The sequence below is a fragment of the Phoxinus phoxinus genome (assembly GCF_949152265.1).
Source record: "Phoxinus phoxinus genome assembly, chromosome: 2".
NCBI classification, from domain to species: domain Eukaryota; kingdom Metazoa; phylum Chordata; class Actinopteri; order Cypriniformes; family Leuciscidae; genus Phoxinus; species Phoxinus phoxinus.
This window is the reverse complement of record NC_136877.1, coordinates 14,368,323-14,378,182: the sequence shown is the minus strand read 5'-3', so window position 1 is coordinate 14,378,182 and position 9,860 is coordinate 14,368,323. Positions and strand designations below refer to the sequence as shown.

General features: G+C 47.3%; 1 long non-coding RNA gene across 1 annotated transcript; it reads right to left on the bottom strand.

The window, feature by feature from the left end:
- Positions 1 to 336: 336 nt before the first annotated feature.
- LOC306984091 lies at positions 337 to 8,417 on the bottom strand. Its single transcript, XR_013794484.1, has 2 exons — positions 7,452 to 8,417; positions 337 to 832 (listed from the first exon to the last, which is right to left on the bottom strand). It is a non-coding gene; the product is annotated as an uncharacterized lncRNA (long non-coding RNA).
- Positions 8,418 to 9,860: the final 1,443 nt, after the last annotated feature.

Genomic DNA, 9,860 nt, shown 5'->3' with positions numbered 1-9,860 from the left:
ATTTGAAATGTAACAAATTTGTGGGCTCAAACTATTTTTGTGTGAAGCAGCCTGTTAATCTTTATACATTTGAAACAGATGTTCAATGTTGTCAGTTTATTGAACAATAAATATAAATGTGTTCTAAAGGAAAGTGTTCTGAGTAGTCATTGATAAAAATGTTTTAAAAGCATTTTTTTTTATTTGATTTATTATACGGTACATTCAAATAATGACAACTGTTATTTTTTTATTTGAGACGACCTACCTATAAATATTAGTTTGTTTTAACTTAAAATAATTAGTTTGTTCCAACCTAAAATAATTCGTTTGGATCAACCTTTAAAAAGTGGTTGCATGTGTGGCGGGTGGTTGCAGTATTGAGACAAGCTCAAGTGATTTATTAATAAAGAGATCCGACTACGCCACCCTGGGAGCTACCCCAGGGAAAATACTCAAAATACTGAGTCAAGCACACAGGTTCGGTTCCCTCGTAAAGGTAGACAAAAGACGTGAGTATAGTACAAAATATAAACTTTTATTAGTACAAAATGCTTAAAAATGTTGGACACTAAAACCCACAGCAAACACTGACAACCCCACTTCAGATCAAAGAAACACACAAAACAATATAGCAATGATATATATATCTGTAAAGCAAAATACCAAATGACAGCAGGGCTGAGGCTCCCAACGAAGAGGAATCACTGTAGTTCGGTTTTACAAGGCACACGTTCACGCGCACACACACCCGTGCAGTCTAATCACCTATCACACTCAAAGTGTACACTGCACACGATAAAGAAGAACCACCACCACGAGGAAGAGCACTCCGGCTGTGGGACCCCAGCTCCTGCAGTAGAAAAATAACAAAAAGAAACTATACAAATGAACATAGAAATGGTAATAAAAACATTACCAATAAAGCAAAAATAATAAAAAGGAAAAATGATAACCTAAAAGGATCAGTTGGTCTTGAGATTGTTACAAAGCAATTTCAACTCAGTAGATGAGTACAAATGAGATGACGTTACATGGATCTCAAATCACGTGCATTACAATAACCACTTCGTTGGTCTTACAATAAAGCCAGAAAAGAAAAGAAGTTAAATCAAAGGAACAAAAACAGAAGACAATATGAAGCAGGGCACTAAAAACGTCACAATGAGGAATCAAACGAGCCCCCTTGAAGTGATGATCGCGTCAGCGCGGCTGCGTCAAACGCAGCGCTTTAACAGCACTCACGAATCACGGCAGAGAACGAGAGAAATCCCCTGTTATAATGAGGATCGCGTCAGCGCGGCTGTACCAACCGCAACGCTTTAACAGCGTGATCAGCAACTCAGAATCACGGCAGAGAGCGAGAGAAATCCCCTTGTTATAACGAGGATCGCGTCAGCTCGGCTGTACCAACCGCAGCGCTTTAACAACGTGAGCAGCAACTCACGAATCACGGCAGAGAGCGAGAGAAATCCCCTGTGATGAGGATCGCGTCAGCGCGGCTGTACCAACCGCAACGCTTTAACGGCGTGAGCAGCAACTCAGAATCACGGCAGAGAGCGAGAGAATACGAACGAGAAGGAGGATCCTAAAACACAGAAGAAAATGTTACCAGTCATCATACTATCACAATCCCAATCATGGTTGTGTTTTAACACTTACCCTCAGGATATCACGTCAGATCGCATACTTTATAGTCACAGATTGGTCAGTCATACCCATCGACAGCAAAATGGGATACAGGGAATCACGCCTAGTTAGTATGTAAGAAGAGTGTTAACCCCACATGGCCATAACCACTATATAGCGAGCGCTTGACAATAAACATACCTGCAAGGCGAACAATCAGCACATCCAACACAGTGCGAATGGGAAACAGCAGCAACCCATTAAACTGCACTGTTAACAGAGACGATTCCACGTTATGCACACCACAACAATTCCCAGAAATCATAACCCATAACAACAGCGCGCTTACCTACAGGACACAGACACGAGCAATCGAGCTCGACACGAGCAAACAGACGGGGAAAACGGACGTGACACATCCCGGGTGACAACCAATCAGCCTTTATATGGAAAGTACCCCCTGCTGATAGGCCAATATTTGCTGTCAATCAGCTAATCCGTTACATTCCACCACCAGTTTCTGCAACGTCGCCCCGACGGTGAACCAGACAAACTCCCACCCAGAAACTCTCAGTTCCAAGGCCGAAACAGGGTACCATCCATACTACTCACTATTCGGGACACTGAACCAGTACCCACTGTCCGAGGAAGGTGATGCCTATTAGAGTGTTGACCTGCATTTCTCCGCCCAGTCCTTCTCACCATACCCTCACCATCCTCTAGTGAGTTAGAAGGCACTACCAATGATGGTAAACCCATCTCAACCATAGTACCCTCTGTTACCCCGTAGGTCTCCACATTTTGCAGAGTACCAGATGTCTGAGGGGGGGGAGGAACAATGTCCTGTAACCTCGCCCTACCTCTACCTTGTGGTGTCTCAGTCACCAGGACAAACAGATCCTCATCACACCCCTCTTCCAGGGAATGCACAGACTCAGCCACTGGACTATCCGAACTATCAGACAACCCAATCGGCAGGTCCTGGTAGATCTGAGCCTTTAGCAAAGATCGGTGCACATTCTTGACTTTTCCCAGATCTGTAATGGGAGCAATGGTATATACTGCCCCACCTGCCTTAGGTGCCCTCATTACCTGGTACACCACTGAGCTCCACAGGTCCTGGATTTTACATCTACCCCTCACACTATGATTGCGGAGGTATACCAGCTGACCCTCCTTCAGTGGTGCTTCCTTCACCTGCAGGTCATGCCGGGCCTTTCGCCGACCGGCTGCAGCACCCATCCGTTCACCAGCACCCTTAAACGCCACTTGCAACCGATCCTGCTGCTCCAGAATCCACCTATTAACACCGCCAGCCAATGGCTCTTGGACTCTGCCTAGTAGAAAGTCAACAGGGAGTCTGGGTTCCTGTCCAAACATTAACAGGAATGGGCACTCCCCAGTTGCCTGATGAGGAGTAGTATTGTATGCGAAGAGGACCTGAGGAAGACAAAACGGCCAATCACCCTTTCTGGAGGGCGGCAAAGTGCGCAACAGATCATGCAACGTTCTGTTGAAACGTTCGCACTGCCCATTTCCAGCCGGGTGATATGGTGTGGTACGTGATTTCTCAACTCCATACAGACCACAAAGCTGTTGAATAAGGACGGATTCAAAATTCCGACCCTGGTCGGAGTGGATGCGACCCGGCACTCCGAATTTACAAAACCACTCTACTACCAGAACCTGGGCTACAGTCTCTGCCCGTTGGTCTCTAGTCGGTACTGCCAAGGTATATTTTGTGAAAATATCAGTCATGACCAGTACATTCTCAAGGCCAGACCTCGAAGGCTCCAACACTGTAAAATCTATGGCCACAATGTCGTTAGGCCGAGCAGCCAACAAGTGCCCCATAAAACTACCAGGGGCAGATGGGACACCTTTAGCACACTGGCACCGCTCACACTCCTGGCACCAGCGAGCAATATCTGCCGACATACCAGGCCAGTAGCATCGCTGGCGCACTAGCTGGAATGTACGCTCTACCCCCTGGTGCCCATGCTGTTGGTGAAGCTGGGTCAAGACATCGCATTTCATACTTGCCGGCAATAACACCTGGAAGATTTCCTCCCCCCCATCTGAACGAAACACATGCCGGTAGAGCACTCCATCAGTCTCCACCAGGCGGTCCCATTGCCGGAGCAGAATAATGGACAACCTGGAGAGTTTCTTACGCTCGTCAGGAGTTGGGGGCAACCTGCGCCTCCAGAACACCAACAACTCTCCTATGACTGGGTCTGCTACCTGCTGAGCACCCATGTCACTAATGGAAGTACAAGGAAATGAGGTAACCTGGTTAACCGAGGTCACCAATCCACCTTGGGCAGCTTGCTGCAAGGCCACTGGAACGGCCATACCTGAACACCACGGGTGTGCCCCTCCCGACTCCGGAAAGTTTTGGCGCGACAATGCGTCAGCATTGCGATTGCTTCTCCCTGATCTATACTTGATCTCAAAATCAAAGGACGCTAATTGGGAAGCCCAGCGCTGTTCCATGGCACCCAATTTCGCAGAAGTCAGGTAGCTCAGGGGGTTGTTATCAGTAAATACCACGCATTTTTGGCCCAGCAAGTACTCCCTAAACTTTTCAGTCATGGCCCACTTGAGCGCCAAACACTCCAGTTTCATTGAGCTGTAGTTTGATGTATTGCGCTCAGTGGGCCTAAGACTGCGACTGCCATAAGCTATAGGGCGCACTTTGCCCTGGTGCTCCTGTGAAAGTACTGCCCCTAGGCCTCCATGACTGGCATCTACCTCTAAAATGAAAGGCAGTGAAAAGTCGGCATAGGCAAGCACGGGGGCTGTGGTCAACTTACCTTTCAATCCCTCAAAGCCACACTGACATTCCGAAGACCAAGCTTCAGCAAACTCCTGAACACCCCGCTTCGGGTGCTTTGGGCTTGCCAGCTGGGCCACCAGCCTGTGAAGGGGGGCAGCCAACTTGGCGAACCCCTCCACAAACCGTCGGTAATAACTAGCAAATCCCAAAAATGAGCGCAACTCTGCAACACTGGTGGGACACGCCCATTGTGCAACTGCCTCTATCTTCCCAGGATCAGTAGAAACTCCTTCTGAAGAGATTACATGCCCCAAATAATGTACCTCTTTCTTGAAAAAGGCACACTTGGATAGTTTGGCCTTCAATCCTTCAGCCTGCAGGCGGCTCAGGACAACCTCCATCCGAGCGAGATGTTGGTCCACCGAGGAGGAAAAGACAACAATATCATCAAGATATAAAAGGAGGGACTGGCACTGATGGTCACCGAACAATCGCTCCATCAATCGTTGGAAGGTGCTTGGGGCATTGCACAACCCAAATGGCATCCTATTCCACTCAAATAGGCCAAAAGGGGTGCAAAAAGCAGTTTTAGATTTATCCCTCTCAGCTACAGGTACCTGGTTGTACCCGCTGGCCAGGTCCATGGTAGAAAACCAACGGGCCCCAGCCAGCGAGTCCAAAGTCTCCTCAATACGTGGTAGAGGGAACGCATCCTTCCTAGTCTTTGAATTTAAGCGGCGGTAGTCTACACACATGCGCAGACTACCATCCTTCTTTTTGACCAGGACGATGGGTGACGCATAAGGACTACAGCTCTCTCTAATTACCTGAGTTTCCAACAATTGATTGATATGTGCCTTCACCACCTCGTACTCAGATGGAGGAATACGTCGGAACCGCTGCCTGACAGGGATGTCATCCAACAAGGGGATCTCATGGGATATCAAATTGGTACAACCCAGATCCCCGTCATTCATAGAGAACACCTGCACATACTTCTCCAGTAGAGCCCTAACCTTACCCTGTTCTTCTTCGGACAGCACTGATAAGTCGAACAGAGCTATCTGTTCTTGTACAGTGGGGGAAACCTGCCCAACCTGCATGCTCACCTGGGCTGTAACGGTCTTAACTTCAGTAACCTCTGGGGGCAAACTGATCACATCCACCTTATTCACCGTACCAATAACAGTGCTAGCGTACAGCACTACATCTATAGTACCAACGTTTACTACGGGCACATAGACTGTACCACCATCTACTCTTAAGAGAGAAGGAGATGCCAGCAGACCTGCCGGTAGACCAGAAGCCGGTGGTTCGAACAGTACTGTAACGCTCGAATATGTCATCGAACAGGTTGCTGCAACAAATTTCATGGTGCCACCCGAGATGCGACACGCCCGACGTCCCCGCACCTTAACTCGCCCCCCACAATCCGAAACCGACTGAACGTCAACCTGATGGCAATACTGTAAAGCCTGAAGAACCGAATTAGGGGCCTGGGACACTACGGGTAGCTTGAAAAGCGCTGTGCCATGCTGGCCAAAGAGCTCCTGGTAGCAGCGGCTAAGGATGTTCATACCCAACACCCCAGGAACAGCTGCACACACACCACCAGGAGGATCTCGGACCACCAGCACACCGCAGCCCAAAACCACTCGGCCACAAAGCTCCACATCCAATTCCAGATAACCAATATAAGGAATTGAAAGGCCGTTGGCAGCTCGAAGCTGTAACCAATGACACGATCTAAGCCGTTCCTGACCCCATAACCCAAAATTAGCCACAAACCAACTCTCAGTAAGGGTGGACACCATGGATCCGGTGTCCACCAGGCAAGGTACCTGAACCCCACCCATCAATACTACGAGCTGTGGGCAAGTAGACATAAAGCGTGACATAAAATCGGAACCAGATACATTTTCGGAGCCTATCTTTTTCCCAACCAAGTTGCGGCCCTGAGACTCGGTGGGAACTAGTTTTCCGACGGCTGCATAGACGATGACTGTCCACCCCTCGTTAAAGCAGAATTCACACGGGCTGATGGCGGAACCAATATCCGCTCCCCCTCGCAATCCCTGGCAAAATGACCAGGTTGCTGACACCTTCTGCAAATTAAATTAGCCTTAAATGGTCGCGACCGTAACGGGGGATTCTGCAGCTGAGCCATACCTTGAGTTAACTGGTTCAATTGTTGCTGCTGCTTTCTAAGCATATCCCGTAGTTCACTTATTTCTGACACTGCTGAACCGCTGCTATTACGATGCTGATGTCCCTGCACCCCATATTGAATGCCATAAGCGGATGGGACAGACTGACTTCGACCACGCATTCCACCAGGCATGCCTTCTCTTTCCCAACGAAGAGCTTCGCTGCGAATATCGAACAAGGTAGCAGTGGGTTGACGACGCACTAGTTGCTTAAGTTCACGTCGAAGAGCGCAATCGTTAACATATTCAACAAACTGGTCTCTTAGCAAAATTTCACTATTAGGCATACCATGAGGCGACTGACTTTTAACTTTTTCCAGAAGACTCATCAGGGCCAAGGAGAATTCCACCAATGTCTCCCCCTCCTGCTGTCTTCTGGAAAAGAACGACTCCTGAAGCGCTACATAAGACTTCGTGCAACCATACAAATCACGCAATACCTGAATAATTTGATCCGGATCCTCCCTCTCGTCCCTAGACCGGTAACGGATCTCCTCCCTCGCTTCTCCCTCCAGATGATCAAACAAAAAAAATGCCTGATCCGCTGTAGACAGATGGCGAAGCCGCATACAAGCCTGGGCCTCCTCCACCCACTCATTGATGCCAATGCCTGACCGGCCACTAAACTTTGCGCACTTACGATCCCGGGGAACGAAAACAAACCGCTCCGGGGCCGACGCACCAGCACCAATACGTGGGGGATCCGCAGCCACAGGAATAGCAACATTAGATGGACCCGGCTGTGCAACGGACACTGGCTCTTGCCGCAGCCTTTCATTATCAGCTTTTAGTTGAGCTACTAAATCTCTTAACTCACGCAATTCATCCTCCATTTCTGTAACTGCACAAGCACTTACCACAAATATAACGCAAGATTGACTTGTGCAGAGCAACCACAAAAAGGGACTGCCACGGTCTGCTCGTTTGGTTCCTACAGAAACACAAAGAAAGGAAAAAAAACAAACACAACAAAAACACCCACGTCTCTATACTACACAAGAGGGAACCCTGCCGACTGCGCCAGAATGTGGCGGGTGGTTGCAGTATTGAGACAAGCTCAAGTGATTTATTAATAAAGAGATCCGACTACGCCACCCTGGGAGCTACCCCAGGGAAAATACTCAAAATACTGAGTCAAGCACACAGGTTCGGTTCCCTCGTAAAGGTAGACAAAAGACGTGAGTATAGTACAAAATATAAACTTTTATTAGTACAAAATGCTTAAAAATGTTGGACACTAAAACCCACAGCAAACACTGACAACCCCACTTCAGATCAAAGAAACACACAAAACAATATAGCAATGATATATATATCTGTAAAGCAAAATACCAAATGACAGCAGGGCTGAGGCTCCCAACGAAGAGGAATCACTGTAGTTCGGTTTTACAAGGCACACGTTCACGCGCACACACACCCGTGCAGTCTAATCACCTATCACACTCAAAGTGTACACTGCACACGATAAAGAAGAACCACCACCACGAGGAAGAGCACTCCGGCTGTGGGACCCCAGCTCCTGCAGTAGAAAAATAACAAAAAGAAACTATACAAATGAACATAGAAATGGTAATAAAAACATTACCAATAAAGCAAAAATAATAAAAAGGAAAAATGATAACCTAAAAGGATCAGTTGGTCTTGAGATTGTTACAAAGCAATTTCAACTCAGTAGATGAGTACAAATGAGATGACGTTACATGGATCTCAAATCACGTGCATTACAATAACCACTTCGTTGGTCTTACAATAAAGCCAGAAAAGAAAAGGAGTTAAATCAAAGGAACAAAAACAGAAGACAATATGAAGCAGGGCACTAAAAACGTCACAATGAGGAATCAAACGAGCCCCCTTGAAGTGATGATCGCGTCAGCGCGGCTGCGTCAAACGCAGCGCTTTAACAGCACTCACGAATCACGGCAGAGAACGAGAGAAATCCCCTGTTATAATGAGGATCGCGTCAGCGCGGCTGTACCAACCGCAACGCTTTAACAGCGTGATCAGCAACTCAGAATCACGGCAGAGAGCGAGAGAAATCCCCTTGTTATAACGAGGATCGCGTCAGCTCGGCTGTACCAACCGCAGCGCTTGAACAACGTGAGCAGCAACTCACGAATCACGGCAGAGAGCGAGAGAAATCCCCTGTGATGAGGATCGCGTCAGCGCGGCTGTACCAACCGCAACGCTTTAACGGCGTGAGCAGCAACTCAGAATCACGGCAGAGAGCGAGAGAATACGAACGAGAAGGAGGATCCTAAAACACAGAAGAAAATGTTACCAGTCATCATACTATCACAATCCCAATCATGGTTGTGTTTTAACACTTACCCTCAGGATATCACGTCAGATCGCATACTTTATAGTCACAGATTGGTCAGTCATACCCATCGACAGCAAAATGGGATACAGGGAATCACGCCTAGTTAGTATGTAAGAAGAGTGTTAACCCCACATAGCCATAACCACTATATAGCGAGCGCTTGACAATAAACATACCTGCAAGGCGAACAATCAGCACATCCAACACAGTGCGAATGGGAAACAGCAGCAACCCATTAAACTGCACTGTTAACAGAGACGATTCCATGTTATGCACACCACAACAATTCCCAGAAATCATAACCCATAACAACAGCGCGCTTACCTACAGGACACAGACACGAGCAATCGAGCTCGACACGAGCAAACAGACGGGGAAAACGGACGTGACACATCCCGGGGGACAACCAATCAGCCTTTATATGGAAAGTACCCCCTGCTGATAGGCCAATATTTGCTGTCAATCAGCTAATCCGTTACACATGGATTTAAACTTTTCAGGTTAATCTAAATTAAATGATTTACTTTGAGTCAATGTCAAATATTTCGTGTGATTGATTACTTCAATTTTTTTAAGTTGATCCAATGTTTTAATTTTTTCAGTGAGAACTCTAGCTTCTGCGTTTTGGACAAGCTGGAGTTTGTTTATTTATGCAAAGCGTGCAGGGCATTTTTAGGGCCCAAGCCTTGAAAAGGCGAAGGCCCTATTGTTTTCCTTCGGATTATTATTATTATTATTATTATTATTAGGGCCCAAGCCTTGAAAAGGCGAAGGCCCTATTGTTTTCCTCCGGATTATTCTTCTTTATTATTATTATATTACTACCTTTTGGGCACTTTTGGGGGCCTTAACGTGCTCAAAAACTCTTGAAACTTTGCACAAATGTCAGAACCCGCGGCCATTAGAGCCGGACTGAAGCTGGTACCCGGGCGTGGCAGGGGGGCTC